Below are 17,948 nucleotides of genomic sequence, written 5' to 3' on the forward strand. Positions count from 1 at the left end.
GGATTTCGGAGTATCTATGTTGATGTAGATGGACCACTCTTGTCATTTAGATGTTTGTTCATCGTGTTCAGCAACTGTTTTTGAAGAATGCCGATGTGAACAAAATGGTTCAAATGGCCCTGAGCACTATGGACCTCAACTTCTAAGGTCATCAGTCCCGTAGAACTTAGAACTACTTAAACCTAACTAACCTAAGGACATCGCACACATCAATGCCCGAGGCAGGATTCGAACCTGCGACCGTAGCGGTCGCGCAGTTCCAGACCGTAGCGCCTAGAACCGCTCGGCCACTCAGACCGGCGCCGATGTGAACAGATAGCGCACTAGGTGCATTAAAAATTGTTTTTAATGCAATTGATGTGCTATTTTTTCACATCTGAAATGTTACTCCATTCCCACCGCCACCCCCTAGTGCAATCAGAATTCTTCTTTGTGCCACCTGCACTTGCTTCACAGAGTCAAAGAGAAAGACTGGACGTGATTTAACAAGGGGAGGCCGCCAATTGCGAAATTCAGATTCGATTCACACTGCGCATAATAAAAGCTCATGGCCAGAGGTGTAATGTGGCAAAGCACCAAGATGCACTTCTCAGCCGTTGTCGAGAAAATCGACAGTTTAAAGAAACCGTTGCAGTGAAATACTCTCTACGATTAATAATTCTCTACAGCGCCGTGGCGCAGCGGTAAGCGCTCTAGTTCGTAATCAAAAGGTCGCCGGGTCGAATCTCGCGATATGCAACCTTTTTTTTTTTAGTATTTCTTTTTTTATAATTCAAATATATATATATATATATATATATATATATATATATATATATATATATATTTCCCGGCAGTCAGTTGCAACAATTATGCATATAATAAGTTGTTGAAAGTCGTAATGTTAACCACGCATAGTTAACGGAAGACGTAGAAACGATATTCCGAAACGAATACGTATAGCGTAAGTCAAACGTTCGAATTAGAATAGAGACCCCACGAACACAAATTTGCTGTGGCAGGTATGAAATATAAACTCCGTTACTCGCTCGTTACACTTGAATGACAGATGTTGAATGGGCCGAAACGAGCCGCCGCATAACAGCGTAGTTGCCTGCTAACTTCGAAAGAAGGTAGATGCGGTCCCTAGCGCAACTTATAACATTGTCGAAAATCAGTGCAGACGGGAGAGCTTTGGTACACCCTGTTAAAAAAAAAAAAAAACGGAAAAATGGAGGCGTTACAATTGGAGAGCGATCCGCCTTCACCAACATGCATAACCAATTCATTAATACTTTATATATATATATATATATATATATTTGAATTACAAAAAACTAATAATAAAAAAAATTGCATGGCGCGAGATTCGATCCGGCGACCTTCGGATTACGAAACCGAGCGCTTACCGCTGCGCCACGACGGTGTCGATAATTACCCAACGTCGAGATTATTTCACCGCAGCGGTTTATTTTAACTGTCGATTTTCTCGACAACGGCTGAGAAGTGCATCTTGGTGCTTTGCCACGTTACTCCTCTGGCCATGAGCTTTTATTATGCGCAGTATGAATCGAATCTGAATTTCACAATTGGCGGCCTCCCCTTGTAAGTTCAAGAAGCAGTAAGACTCCTTCCCCAAGGTAGTGTCATAGGCCTTCTATTGTTCCTGATCTATATTAACGACATAGGAGACAATCTGATTAGCCGTCTTAGATTGTCTGCAGATGATGCTGTCATTCACCGTTTTGTACAGTCATCATATGACCAAAGCGAATTGCGAAATGATTTAGATAAGATATATGTATGGTGCGTAAAGTGGCAATTGACCCTGAAGTGCGAAGTTATTCACATAAGTACTAAAAGAAATACGCTAAATTTTTGAGCGATAAGTAACACAAACCTGAAAGCAGTAAATTCAACTAAATACTTAGGGATTACAATAAAAACTAACCTAAATTGGAACGATTACATAGATAATGTTGTGAGTATAGCAAACCAAAGACTGCGATTCATTGGCAAAACACTTAGATGGTGGAACATGTCTACTAAACAAACTGCTTACACCACGCTTGTCTGCCCTATTCTGGAGTACTGCTGTGTGGTGTGGGATCCGCATCAGGTGGCGCTGACGGATGACACCGAAGAAGTACAAAGAAGGGCAGCTCGTTTAGTATTGTCGCGAAATATGGGAGATAGTATCACAGACATGATACGTGAATTGGAGCGGCAATCATTAAAACAAAGACGTTTTTCGTTGCGACGGGATCTTCTCATGAAATTTCAATCACCAGTTTTCTCTTCCGATTGCGAAAACATTCTGTTGCCACCCACCTACATAGGGAGAAATGATCATCACGATAAAATAAGAGAAATCAGGGCTCGCACAGAAAAATTTAAGTGCTCATTTTCCCCGCGTGCCGTCCGAGTGTGGAACGGTAGAGAGACAGATTGAAGGTGGTTCATTGTACCCTCTGAAAAAGCACTTTATTGTTAATAGCAGAGTAATGTGGATGTAGATGTAGATGAAAGTAAAATTATGGTCTACTACAATTTCAAAAAAACAATTTCAAATATTTACCGAAAACTGGGTAAGAAATATAACATGAAGGACTTATTTCAGTAGTGGTACAAGTTCATTACCTCCACGTTTCTGATTATAGTGCTTCTGACATTAATGATCCAAACAAGCAGAAAGAAAGGTTCATCTCTAGCAAGAACCTATATGCTTGAATATTTCTGGTATCTCAACTGTAGATTTTTCAGCGCTCATTTAACTTTAGGACTCTGTATCTTAAAATGAACAAAAGTGGACGTGTACCACTATTGAAATAAACCCTTCAAATAAAAGTATCTGCACTCGATTTTCCCATTTCGATATCGATATATCGGTAAAAGAAATATCTTAGAAACAGCCCTACTTGAAACAGCGTACAGGAATTGTAGAGGAGACCGAGTAGATAAAGCTCTGGTAGGGAAACCACGGCCAGAAATGAACCGTTTGGATATAAAATAGGTCTGAAGATCGGATCACTTCTTAACCTCCCGCGTCAAGGTACGTACACAAACTAAGAGGGTTCGGTCGGCAGTACCTGTTGTAATTATCATGGCACGACATATCATATTCGCCCGACTACAACGAGTGTGGGAAACTGGTGCATTTGCAAATAGGAGGGTAGACTGGTGCTCCAAGGATTGGCCCATCTACAACCTCTAGATGCCTGTAATAGGGATTGTGAAACACACTGTATATTGGTAGGACGTCAATTGTAATACAAAACCCGCCAAATATGGGCCTGGACTGCGTGTCCTGTGCTCTGCTTGTGACTCGCAATGCGATCTCCTTCTATCTCACTGGCCACATGCCTCTCCACGACTCAAAAATCTTACATCTACATCTACATCTATACTCCGCGAGCCACCTTACGGTGTGTGGCGGAGGGTACTTATTGTACCACTATCTGATCCCCCCTTCCCTGTTCCATTCACGAATTGTGCGTGGGAAGAACGACTGCTTGTAAGTCTCCGTATTTGCTCTAATTTCTCGGATCTTTTCGTTGTGATCATTACGCGAGATATATGTGGGCGGTAGTAATATGTTGCCCATCTCTTCCCGGAATGTGCTCTCTCGTAATTTCGATAATAAACCTCTCCGTATTGCGTAACGCCTTTCTTGAAGTGTCCGCCACTGGAGCTTGTTCAGCATCTCCGTAACGCTCTCGCGCTGACTAAATGTCCCCATGACGAATCGCGCTGCTTTTCGCTGGATCATGTCTATCTCTTCTATTAATCCAACCTGGTAAGGGTCCCATACTGATGAGCAATACTCAAGAATCGGACGAACAAGCGTTTTGTAAGCTACTTCTTTCGTCGATGAGTCACATTTTCTTAGAATTCTTCCTATGAATCTCAACCTGGCGCCTGCTTTTCCCACTATTTGTTTTATGTGATCATTCCACTTCAAATCGCTCCGGATAGTAACTCCTAAGTATTTTACGGTCGTTACCGCTTCCAATGATTTACCACCTATGGCATAATCGTACTGGAATGGATTTCTGCCCCTATGTATGCGCATTATATTACATTTATCTACATTTAGGGAAAGCTGCCAGCTGTCGCACCATGCATTAATCCTCTGCAGGTCCTCCTGGAGTACGTACGAGTCTTCTGATGTTGCTACTTTCTTGTAGACAACCGTGTCATCTGCAAATAGCCTCACGGAGCTACCGATGTTGTCAACCAAGTCATTTATGTATATTGTAAACAATAAAGGTCCTATCACGCTTCCCTGCGGTACTCCCGAAATTACCTCTACATCTGCAGATTTTGAACCGTTAAGAATGACATGTTGTGTTCTTTCTTCTAGGAAATCCTGAATCCAATCACAAACCTGGTCCGATATTCCGTAAGCTCGTATTTTTTTCACTAAACGTAAGTGCCTTTCTCGGTCCTTCACGCTACAGAATGTTCTGCAACGTGATATTCCATCGGCAGCACATTGTGACGTCACAAAACTGGGCCTGCTCCCAGTCCTCGAAAGCTCTCACGTCCCGTGTGAGGGTGGCGGAACGGGTTTTCCAACTGAGAGGGCCGTGAGCAAAATGCCATTGAATCCGCCCACTGTTGCCAGCTTGAGCCACTGACGAGTATTCGAGAGGCCTTTCCAACCGTGAGGACCGGGCGAGGTTCAAATCCCCATCTCTGAAACCAGATTAAGGTTTTGCGTAACTTTCCCAAGTCGCTCGGGGCAAATGCCGGAAGACAAAGACCACTGCCACTTCGGGTGTCTGCCGTTCCCCAATCACAGCCGGTGCTCCGCCACTGACGACCCCATCATCGACGGAACGCCTCCCTCCTTTAGACTTAAAGGTTCTGCTGAAGCTTACATCGAAAAGAAACCAGTCAAAACTGATCGCGTGTTTGCGGCCTAACTTACCTGCTAGTGTCACAATTTTATGAAACACTAGCTTACTGCCTGATGTTTCGCTCCCGTAGACTGTATGGTCTGCAAGACACTTTGGTTCTTGAGTAATGTTGTTCCCAAACTGCAACATATTCCGAACTTTTAACGATAATTAAGGCGATAGATGCGTAGTCTTCCCGAATGTGCCTGTGAGCAAAAAGCTATTCTGGTAGCTGCACTCCAAGGTTTCTGTTAATCATGCCTTTTGCGTTCTTCTAACGGTATTTCCATAGAAACTTTATCCCTTGACACATTTTATATATAAGTTAGAAGTGAAGAACCATTTTCCTTACACCTTGCTTAAAATGTATTTTAATAGAACTAAATATTTTCATAAAAATTTTCATCCCCTATTTCACTTCCTTACGCGCTGAAGTTCCAAGTATATATATATATATATATATATATATATATATATATATATATATATATATATAAGGTGTTATGGGACCAAACTGCTGAGGTCATCGGTCTCTAAGCTTACACACTACACTCCTGGAAATGGAAAAAAGAACACATTGACACCCGTGTGTCAGACCCACCATACTTGCTCCGGACACTGCGAGAGGGCTGTACAAGCAATGATCACACGCACGGCACAGCGGACACACCAGGAACCGCGGTGTTGGCCGTCGAATGGCGCTAGCTACGCAGCATTTGTGCACCGCCGCCGTCAGTGTCAGCCAGTTTGCCGTGGCATACGGAGCTCCATCGCAGTCTTTAACACTGGTAGCATGCCGCGACAGCGTGGACGTAAACCGTATGTGCAGTTGACGGACTTTGAGCGAGGGCGTATAGTGGGCATGCGGGAGGCCGGGTGGACGTACCGCCGAATTGCTCAACACGTGGGGCGTGAGGTCTCCACAGTACATCGATGTTGTCGCCAGTGGTCGGCGGAAGGTGCACGTGCCCGTCGACCTGGGACCGGACCGCAGCGACGCACGGATGCACGCCAAGACCGTAGGATCCTACGCAGTGCCGTAGGGGACCGCACCGCCACTTCCCAGCAAATTAGGGACACTGTTGCTCCTGGGGTATCGTCGAGGACCATTCGCAACCGTCTCCATGAAGCTGGGCTACGGTCCCGCACACCGTTAGGCCGTCTTCCGCTCACGCCCCAACATCGTGCAGCCCGCCTCCAGTGGTGTCGCGACAGGCGTGAATGGAGGGACGAATGGAGACGTGTCGTCTTCAGCGATGAGAGTCGCTTCTGCCTTGGTGCCAATGATGGTCGTATGCGTGTTTGGCGCCGTGCAGGTGAGCGCCACAATCAGGACTGCATACGACCGAGGCACACAGGGCCAACACCCGGCATCATGGTGTGGGGAGCGATCTCCTACACTGGCCGTACACCACTGGTGATCGTCGAGGGGACACTGAATACTGCACGGTACATCCAAACCGTCATCGAACCCATCGTTCTACCATTCCTAGACCGGCAAGGGAACTTGTTGTTCCAACAGGACAATGCACGTCCGCATGTATCCCGTGCCACCCAACGTGCTCTAGAAGGTGTAAGTCAACTACCCTGGCCAGCAAGATCTCCGGATCTGTCCCCCATTGAGCATGTTTGGGACTGGATGAAGCGTCGTCTCACGCGGTCTGCACGTCCAGCACGAACGCTGGTCCAACTGAGGCGCCAGGTGGAAATGGCATGGCAAGCCGTTCCACAGGACTACATGCAGCATCTCTACGATCGTCTCCATGGAAGAATAGCAGCCTGCATTGCTGCGAAAGGTGGATATACACTGTTCTAGTGCCGACATTGTGCATGCTCTGTTGCCTGTGTCTATGTGCCTGTGGTTCTGTCAGTGTGATCATGTGATGTATCTGACCCCAGGAATGTGTCAATAAAGTTTCCCCTTCCTGGGACAATGAATTCACGGTGTTCTTATTTCAATTTCCAGGAGTGTATATATATAAATTTCCAGTTTTTCCAACAAAGACTCTGAACCTGACAGTCACGAAAGCAGTTAACAAATAATTGTCATTCGACCATCAGTAGGATAAGTTTCTAAAAACAAATTATTTCACCATGTCTTTCCATGTTCTGCTGCTACTATGGTCGCTGTGATGTATCCCAACTTCCGAACAATTGGTTTTCAAATCAAATTCATGTCGGCTACTAAGGCCATGGCGACGTAAAAAAATTCAGTTTCTAAGTCAATGCAGTCAAAATATACGGCCACATACGACACATATTTTGATAGTAGCAAACTCATTCATCAAAACCTATACGGTGATTCCCGTTGACTTAGAATCAAGAAAATTGTCAAGATTCAAGGTGTCAGCGTACAAGTAAAGGGGAAAAAGTGGAAACAGTAAATATGTAATTATATAACCCGAAAAAAATAGTTTTTGGTAACTTGTCAACAGTCTGACAGTCCTTTTACTAAGACCCCTATCACTCAAGATCGGGAAGACGTATGGAAAATTATGTCAATAGTAAGATCTATGGTCCTTTGACTGTGTAAAAATTTTAAGCTTCTACGTCAACGCAGATATAAGATGCAGGCATTTTTGTGACGAAAATTACCGCTCTCAATACCGATAACAGTTAAAGATAAAATTCGCGATTCCCGGAATAGATGAACATTTATACACATAATTAAGTTTGTACGGAAAACTCGGTCCTCGAGCTCTACTCGCACTTATCCTTATTTTTCTTTATTTTGTTGGGATATATTACAATACGCATCAAGAATAGCTCTTTCTGAGACTGTCAGAAGAAAGAAGAAGGAAACGTAAAGTACTTGCTGTTTTTCTCTAGTTCCTTCGAAGTACAGCAAAACCGCTTGCTGCAAAAGCTTGTGAAATTGAAGGTGTCCCTTCGGACAAGCTTTTCTCCTTTATTATGTCACTATGATCCATAAATATGCGCCCGCATCTCGTGGTCGTGCGGCAGCGTTCTCGCTTCCCACGCCCGGGTTCCCGGGATCGATTCCCGGCGGGGTCAGGGATTTTCTCTACCTCGTGATGGCTGGGTGTTGTGTGCTGTCCTTAGGTTAGTTAGGTTTAAGTAGTTCTAAGTTCTAGGGGACTTATGACCACAGCAGTTGAGTCCCATAGTGCTCAGAGCCATTTGAACCATTTTTTTTGAACCATAAATATGCAAAGCGCTATTCTGTTTTCTACGAGTAACGTGCGTACAAGAAATTTGAAGTTCTATCTATGGTTGCATAAACACTGTAATTTCCAGATGTATCAGTCCCAGTCTCTGCTGAGTTCCTTTTTATTTTCTGTTTTGTTTCCTGTTAATAAGCCAAGTTTCGTTACCTGTACGTACTGCACCTATGCATTATAAAGTAATTTTAAATCGCTGTTCAAACTTTTTATATTTTGATTTCTGTCTATATATGTTTCACATTTGTACCAGACCGTTAGCAGTACGGTTCAATGAACTAAGGCCATAAAAAATAAACCTATCTATCTAAAATTGGCTCTGCGTGAATGCCCTAATGTGTAAACAAATGCAAAAAGTAAAGGCAGCATGAAACCCTACAAATATAATAGCTTTAGGATAATAGCGATCCAGTCACTGCCGTACAACAAACAGTTTCCGGATCTTGAAGCAAAACACGTGATAAGAAATTATATTAATGTGATTTCTGAGGGTTTTCCCCGGACTGATTGTGGTTTCTCGGGATGTTCATCCAAAGCTGTACCAAGACGATTCTGTGCCCCCAACAGAAATTTCCAAACACTGTGCGCTGTTCATCCCACGGATGTCTAAATTTCCTGTAATTTTTCAGTGCACATTTAACATTCAGTAGATTTAATGATCATGTGAATATATTTAATAAAAATATAGGATTATTGAAAAATATTACTTAAATGAACTTTATCGATGAAAAATGTTGCACGCGATAAATTAAATGTACCACAAAAAAGAGAAAAAATCCGTCTTATGTACGACATTTATAGTTTCGTTAGTAGTTACACATCTTTCAACACTTTATGTGATATCTTCATTGAGATTTTATTTTTATTTTCTTTCTGCGAAAGACTCTATACAGAGTGGTCCATTAATAGTGACCGGACAAATATCTCAGGAAATAAGCATCAAACGAAAAAAACTACAAAGAACGAAACTCATCTAGCTTGAAGGGGGAAATCAGATGGCGCTATGGTTGGCCCGCTAGCTAGCGCCGCCTATAGGTCAAAAGGATATCAACTGCGTTTTTTTTAAATAGGCCCCCATTTTTTATTACATATTCGTGTAGTACGTAAAGAAATATGAATGGTTTAGTTGGACAACTTTTTTCATTTTGTGCTAGAAGGAGCTGTAATAGTCACAAACGTGGCATCACGTAACATAAAGCAGGTGCGGACGGTATTTGCTTCGCAATTCATTACCCGTGTTAAAATGGACCGTTTACCAATTGCGGATATATCGTGTTTATGTATGGCTATTGTGATCAAAATGCCCAATGGGCGTGTGCTATGTATGCTGCTCGGTATCCTGGACGACATCATCCAAGTGTCCGGACCGTTCGCCGGATAGTTACGTTATTTAAGGAAACAGGAAGTGTTCAGCCCCATGTGAAACGTCAACCACGACCTGCAGCAAATGATGATGCCCAAGTAGGTGTTTTAGCTGCTGTCGCGGATAATCCGCACATCAGTAGCAGACAAACTGCGCGAGAATCGGGAATCTCAAAAACGTCGGTGTTGAGAATGCTACTTCAACATCGATTGCACCCGTACCATATTTCTATGCACCGGGAATTGCATGTCGACGACTTTGAACGTCGTGTACAGTTCTGCCACTGGGCACAAGAGAAATTACAGGAGGATGACAGATTTTTTGCACGCGTTCTATTTAGCGACGAAGCGCCATTCACCAACAGCGGTAACGTAACCCGGCACAATATGAACTATTCGGCAACGGAAAGTCCACGATGGCTGCGGTTAATGGAATATCAGCGATCTTGGCGGGTTAATGTATGGTGCGGCATTATGGAAGTAAGGATAATTGGTCCCCACTTTATCAAAAAAATGGTTCAAATGGCTCTGAGCACTATGGGACTTAACATCTGTGGTCATCAGTCCCCTAGAACTTAGAACTACTTAAACCTAAGAACATCACACACATCCATGCCCGAGGCAGGATTCGAACCTGCGATCTTAGCGGTCACGCGGGTCCAGACTGAAGCGCCTAGAACCGGACGGCCAGAGGTATTGCATAGCATATTTCGTGACAGGTGGTTTGATCGTCGAAGCACCATACCATGGCCCGCACGTTCACCGGATCTGACGTCCCCGGATTTGTTTCTGTGAGAAAAGTTGAAGGATATTTGTTGTCGTGATCCACCGACAACGCCTGACAACATGCGTCAGCGCATTGTCAATCCATGTGCGAACGTTACGGAAGGCAAACTACTCGCTGTTGAAAGGAATGTCGTCACACGTATTGCCATATGCATTGAGGTTGACGTACATAATTTTGAGCATTTATTGCATTAATGTGGTATTTACAGGTAATCACGCTGTAACAGGATGCTTTCTCAGAAATGATAAGTTCACAAAGGTACATGTATCACATTGGAACAACCGAAATAAAATGTTCAAACGTACCTACGTTCTGTATTTTAAGTTAAAAACCTGCCTGTTGCCAACTGTTCGTCTAAAATTGTGAGCCATATGTTTATGAGTATTACAGAGCCATGTATCACATAGCGAAAAAAGTGGTCCAACTGATACATTCATATTTCTTTACGTACTACACGAATATGTAATATAAAATGGGGGTTCCTATTTAAAAAAAAACCGCAATTGATATCCGTTTGACCTATGGCAGCGCCATCTAGCGGGCCATCCATAGCGCCATCTGGTTTCCCCCATCAAGCTAGACAAGTTTCGTTCATCGTTGTTATTGCGTTTGACGCTTATTTCGTGAGATATTTGGCCCGGTCACGATCAATGGACCACCCTGTATATTACACTCTTAAGTAGGTTATATTAATCTTTTGGCTAACGGTAATCTACATATATTAGAAATCTAAAGAGACATGATACTGGGTTGAGGCTTTATATTATGTCGTCCACTTACGCTGTGCTAAACGACTCAAATGAAGTATACTGAATTTGGTAATAATACGCTTATACACTGTCTAATAATATTAAGTGACCACTGTCAGAAGGCTTAAATATTACGTCCGACAACGTGTACTGCTACGAGACATATAGGAAGGAAGGATCTCAATGACGTTCTGGAAGTTGCGGACAGGGATGTGAAACCCTGCCGATTCCAGTACAGTGGCCAGCTGCGCAAAGTATCTCGACTGCGGATCCATGGCGCGAATAAACAGCCCGGTCGAAGAGGTCCTCGGTTCGGTTTGAATCCGGGGAGTTTGGTAGACAGGGAGAACGGTAAACTCGAAATGGTGGTCCAGTGCGACCTTTGTGACACGTCGCATTATCCTGCTGGTAGATAAGATCGTGCAGAAGAAAAACGAACTGCGTGAAAAGGTGGACATGATCCTCAAGGATAGACGCATCCTTGTATTGATCCATTATGCCCTCCCGACTGACTAAATCACCCAGGGAATGCCACCAAAGCATTCCATGAACACATTCTCCAAACCATAACGCTCCCTTCTCCAGCTTGGACCATTCACTTTCCCCCTGTACATGCTAACGTGATCATCTGCCTGCTGGAGCATAAAATTGTTTCCTCTGAAAAGGCCAACTGTCGCCACTCAATAGACGTCCAATTGTAGTATAGCGGTGCAAATTCCAGCCTTCGTCACCGGCGAAAGGCAATCAGTACGAGTGCACAAAACAGGGCGTGCTGTGGAGCTCCACACGCAGCAACGTTCGGTGAATGGTCGTCGAGGAGACACTGTTGGTAGCTTCTTTCGGTTCATCTGGGCGAGCGGGTGCTCAACAGTTGCATGAATTCCTTTTGGAAGCCAGATAAATCGCTCCGTTTCTGCGAAACGACTGCACTGTTTGCTGCGTGCTCCCGACACTGCTAGTGCTGCCAGCTGTCGACAATCTGCATTTACATGCATACTCCGCAAGCCACCTGAAGGTGTGTGGCGGAGGGTACTTTGAGCACCTCTATCGAATCTCCTATTCCAGTCTCGTATTGTTCGTGGAAAGAAAGATTGTCGGTATGCCTCTGATTGGGCTCTAATCTCTCTGACTTCATCCTCATGGTCTCTTCGCGAGGTATACGTAGGAGGGAGCAGTATACTGCTTGACTCCTCGGTGAAGGTATGTTCTCGAAACTTCATCAAAAGCCCGTACCGAACTACTGAGCGTCGCTCTTGCAGAGTCAAATGGGCTCTGAGCACTATGGTTCAAAAATGGCTCTGAGCACTATGGGACTCAACTTCTGAGGTCATTAGTCCCCTAGAACTTAGAACTAGTTAAACCTAACTAACCTAAGGACATCACACACATCCATGCCCGAGGCAGGATTCGAACCTGCGACCGTAGCGGTCTCGCGGTTCCAGACTGCAGCGCCTAGAACCGCACGGCCACTTCGGCCAGCTCTTGCAGAGTCTTCCACTGGAGTTTATCCATCATCTCCGTAACGCTTTCGCGATTACTAAACGATTCTGTAACGAAGCGCGCTGCCCTCCGTTGGATCTTCTCTATCTGTTCTATCAACCCTATCTGGTACGGATCCCACACTGGTGAGCAATATTCAAGCAGTGGGCGAACAAGTGTACTGTAACCTACTTCCTTTGTTGTCGGATTGCATTTCCTTAGGATGAGTTGCCATTACACACTGACGTCGAGCATAGGTGGTGGTCACGTTAATGTGACTGGACTATGTACAGGTATATTTGTCCAGATGCTTCACATGCTACTATTGTTTGTGTGTGCTGCTGGTTTTGTATCTACCTCACACTCTACAACTTGTCATGTAGGAACATTTTCGAGTTTTCTGTTTTTCGTCCATTTCATATTGGGAATCGCTATATGTCTAGCAGTTAGCGTATTACTTACAGTTTTTTAATGTTTCCTTATGATTTGTTAAAGTAGTTACTTCTTTTGCTATTGTTATTTCTTACTGTTAGTGATGCATCACCTCGGTTCCAAGAATTTCGGAACCTGTACAGAAACTTGGAATAGAGATCAACATAAACATCATTTCCGAGTATTTTATTGCTCATGAAAACTACACATTGCATGTTGTACTACCATGCAGCGAGACCTTCAGAGGTGGTGGTCCAGATTTCTGTACACACCGGTACATCTAATACCCAGTAGCATGTCCTCTTGCATTGATGCGAGTCTGTACTGCCGGCCGGGTGGCCTAGCGGTTCTAGGCGCTTCAGTCCGGAACCGCGCGACCGCTACGGTCGCAGTTTCGAATCCTGCCTCGGGGATGGATGTGTGTGATGCCCTTAGTTAGGTTTAAGTAATTCTAAGTTCTAGAGGACTGATGACCTCTGATGTTAAGTCCCATAGTGCTCAGAGCCATTTGAACCATTTTGCCTGTATTCGTCGATGTATACTATCCACAAGTTCATCAAGGCACTCTTGGTCCAGATTGTCCCACTCGTCAACGGTGATTCAGCGTAGATGCCTGAGAGTGGTTGGTGGGTCACGTCGTTCATAAACATCTCAGGCATGTTTGATAGGGTTCGTATCTGGATTACATGCTGGCCGCCTCTAGTCGAGCGATGTCGTTATCCTGAAGGAAGTAATTCACAAGATGTGCACGTCCATGAAGGCGAATGCCTCGCCAACATGCTGCCGATATGGTTGTACTATCGGTCGGAGGATGAGATTCACGTATAGTACAGCCGTTACGGCGTCTTCCGTGACCACCCCAAAACAGCAGGGAACCTCCATCTTGCTGCAGTCGCTGGACAGTGTGTCTAAGGCGTTCAGCCTGACCGGGTTGCCTCCAAACACGTCTCCGACGATTGTGTCGTTGAAGGCATATGTGACACTCATCGGCGAAAAGAACGTGATGCCAATCCTGAGCTGTTCATTCGGCATGTTGTTGGACCCATCTGTACCGCGCTGCATGGTGTCGTGGTTGCAACGATAGACCTCGCCATGGACGTCGGGAATGAAGTTGCGCATCATCCAGCCTATTGCGCACAGTTTGAGTCGTAACACGACGTCCTGTCGCTGCACGAAAAGCATTATTGAAGATGATGGCGTTGCTTTCAGGGTTCCCCCGTGCCATAATCCGTAGGTAGCGGTTATCCACTGCAGTGATAGCCCGTGGGCGACCTGAGCGAGGTACGTCATCGATCGGTCCTGTCTCTCTGGATCTCCTCCATGTCCGAACAGCATCTGTTTGATTCACTCCGAGACGTCTGGACACTTCCCTTGCTGAGAGCTATTTCTGGCACAGAGTAACAATGCGGACGCGATCGAACCGGGTATTGACCGTCTAGGCATGGTTGAACTACAGACAATACGAGCCGTGTACCTCCTTCCTGGTGGAATGACTGGAACTGATCGGCTGTCGAACCCCGACCGTCTAATATTCGCTGCTCATGCATGGTTGTTTACATCTGTGGGCGAGTTTAGTGACATCTCTGAACAGTCAAAGGGACTGTGTCTGTGATACAATATCCACAGTCAACGCCTATCTTCAGGAGTTCTGGGAACCGGGGTGATGCAAAACGTTTTTTTGATGTGTGTAGTTTATCAGTGAGCCACAAGATTTCTGCCATCATTCGTGTTCATCTAGGAATGTGATGTGCATTCGTTTCCTTTTTTTTTTTTTTTTTTTTTTTTTTTTTTTTTTTTAGATTGGAGCGGGATGTCAAAGCGTTGTTTGTTTGTTTGTGTGTGTGTCTGACAGAAAGAGAGAGGTATGTAGTCTGGGTAGTATGAATGACGAGAAGTACAAATTTAATCATCTTTCGGATATTGTAACTCTTCTTGTTGTCTGTCTTTGCTGCCACTCAACATTTGCTAATCACGTAATAACACAAATTCAGTGTCCAAGAAACATAGATAATCATTTAAAAATTCTTAAAACTAGAAAGACGTTTACCAGAAATTAACAACAGAAGAGCTGTATCATAGACAAAAGTCAATCGCCCCAGGAAAAAAGACAATATTTGAATGCCAACACTGTTGTCACAACAGAACACCTGTATAAAAAAACCATCTCCCAAACAGCATATGATTACATTTATACAGGTGTTCCGTTGTGACAAATACTGTTTCATCGCTCGGTGATGCGTAATCTTGTAGCAGCTGTTTTGTTCTGGCTGTCGATTTTTGCATACGATAATTCTCTTCTGTTGTTAACTTTATGTAAACATCTGGCTAGTTTTAAGAATTTTTAAACCAGTTTGTATGTTTGTTGTATGGTGATTCTGTGCATTAGGTGATCAGCAAATGTTGAGTGGGAGTGAGCAGATAAAATAAGAAGAGCTACAATATCGAAAAATGATTAAATGTATCATTGCAGTAAATAAATTATAAATTGTATAAACTTTTCAAAAAAGTTTAAAGTAAAACAAAATATTTGTTTTATTGTATATGGTAGGTGTTTTGCATTGCTTCTAGTATCTCACGCAATAAAGAACAGATTTTATTTTCCTGTAAGTTACGTACGACCTCCAATTTTGGTCTTGCTTTCTCCAATGTCGCATCTCGCTCAAATTCTCAGTCGGCAGAAATCGGCTGAAATAGGCAGTCTTGAGTCAAGCAACGTATATGCTTCAGTTCCCAAACGCTGACAACTGACTTATAACAGCGTAACGAACTAGAAGACAGGTCTCCAATGAAACTTCCTGGCGGATTAAAACTGCGTGTCGGACCGAGATTCGAACTCGGGACCTTTGCCTTTCGGGGGGCAAGTGCTCTACCAACTGAGCTACCCAAGCACGACTCACGACCCGTCCTCACAGCTTCAATTCTGGCAGTACCTCGTCTCCTACCTTCCCCGAGTTCGAGTCTCGGTCGGGCACACAGTTTTAATCTGCCAGGAAGTTTCATATCAGCACACACTCCGCTGCAGAGTGAAAATCTCATTCTGGACAGGCCCCCAATGCTGAACCTGAACGAGCTGTGTAGCTGACATTTACGTGAACTAAGCCCTGTTCTCATAAACCTTTGTTAGCGACGGGCGTCTGATCGGAATAGTTATTTCTTTATGAATCTAGTCGGACGATGTTGCATTGTTTACTCAAGTGTCAAACGTAGATGAAAGGAACAACTCCCTTTTAATTAGCGACGGAAAGCTTATTCTAGAATTATTATTTTTTATTACTTACACAAAGGGTGAGGGGGAGACGCAAGTTGCACTGATTGACCTAAAGATAGCATACGACGATGCACCCACCAAGAAACTGCGGGAAAAGTTCACAGAGATACAGTTGGAAGCACACTGGACTCGCATTCGGGAGGACGACGGTTCAATCCCGCGTCCGGCCATCCTGATCTAGGTTTTCCGTGATTTCCCTAAATCGCTCCAGGCAAATGCCGGGATGGTTCCTTTGAAAAGGCACTGCTGACTGCCTTCCCCGTCCTTCCCTAATCCGATGAGACCGATTACCTCGCTGTCTGGTCTCCTTCCCCAAACAACCCAAACCCCAAACCCACCACCACCACCCAGACAGCATATGGTTACATTTATACAGGTGTTCTATTGTGACAAATACTGTTTTACTGCTCTGTGATGCGTATTCTTGTAGCAGCTGTTTTGCTCGGGCTGTCGATTTTTGTATACGGTAGTTCTCTTCTGTTGTTAATTTTTCGTAAACATCTCGCTAGTTTTAAGAATTTGTAAACCAGTTTGTATGTTTGTTGTATGCTGATTCTGTGCATTAGATGATCAGCAAATTTTGAGTGGAAGCGAGCAGGCAAAATAAGAAGAGCTGCAATATCGAAAAGATGATTAAACTTAAATAAAGTAAATAAACTGTAAATTGTATAAACTTTTCAAAAAAGTTGATAGTAAAACATAATATTTGTTTTGTTCTATATGGCAGCTGTTTTGCATTGCTTCTAGTATCTCACGTAATAAAGAACAGATTTTATTTTCCTGGTAGTTATATACGACCTCCAATTTTGGTCTTGCTTTCTCCAATGTCGCAACTCGCTCAAATTCTCAGTAGGCAGAAATCGGCTAAGATAGACAACGTACTTGCTTCAGTTCCCAAACGCTGACCACTGACTCACAACAGCGCAGCGAACTAGAAGACAGGTCTCCATTGCTGAACCCGAACGAGCTGCATAACTGGCAGCTGTGTGAAGTAAGCCCTGTGTTCCCATATAAATCGTGTTAACGATGGACGTCTGATCGGTAATATTTCTTTACAAAGCTAGTTGGACGACATCGCATTGTTTATACAAGTGTCCAACTTAGATGAAAGGAACAACTCCCTTTTAATTAGCGACGAAAAGCTTATTCTAGATTTTTTTTTATTACTTACACAAAGAGTAAGTGGGAGACCCAAGTTGCACTGACTGACCTAGAGAAAGCATACGATGATGCACCCACCAAGAAACTGTGGGAAAAGTTGACAGATAGAGTAGGATCAAAGACTGATAAAGGCGGTTATGAAATTACACGAGAACAACACAGTGAGAGTAAGAATATGAAATAGCTGGAGAGAAGAATTATAGATGTTTAAGGGTCTACAGCAGGAGTGTGCGCTGTTACCGACCCTCTTTAAGATGTATTTAGCAACGATACTGAAGACCTGGCATGAAAAATGACAGGTTATTGACGTGACAGTAGAAGACAGCGAGATATTTAGCCTTTAATTTGCATATGACTAGACTGTACTAGCAGAAGATGAAGATGATTTCAGCTGTGTGTTAAGAGGAATACGCCAAGGCTGGTCTGAAGATGAACATGAAGGAGGGTGAGTACTTTGGGGGAGGGGGAGGGTTGTTTGGGGAAAGAGACCAGACAGCGAGGTCATCGGTCTCATCGGATGAAGGAAGGAAGGGGAAGGAAGTCGGCCGTGCCCTTTGAAAGGAACCATCCCGGCATTTGCCTGGAGCGATTTAGGGAAATCACGCAAAACCTAAATCAGGATGGCCGGACGCGGGATTGAACCGTCGT

The 17,948-nt window shown here is 44.0% G+C and overlaps 1 non-coding gene across 1 annotated transcript; it reads right to left on the reverse strand.

Annotated features, from left to right (window-relative positions):
* Positions 1–15,681: 15,681 nt before the first annotated feature.
* Positions 15,682–15,759, reverse strand: Trnar-ccg. Its single transcript has one exon. It is a non-coding gene; the product is annotated as a tRNA-Arg (tRNA).
* Positions 15,760–17,948: the final 2,189 nt, after the last annotated feature.

Source organism: Schistocerca americana, chromosome 10 (assembly GCF_021461395.2).
Source record: "Schistocerca americana isolate TAMUIC-IGC-003095 chromosome 10, iqSchAmer2.1, whole genome shotgun sequence".
Classification (NCBI taxonomy): Eukaryota; Metazoa; Arthropoda; class Insecta; order Orthoptera; family Acrididae; genus Schistocerca; species Schistocerca americana.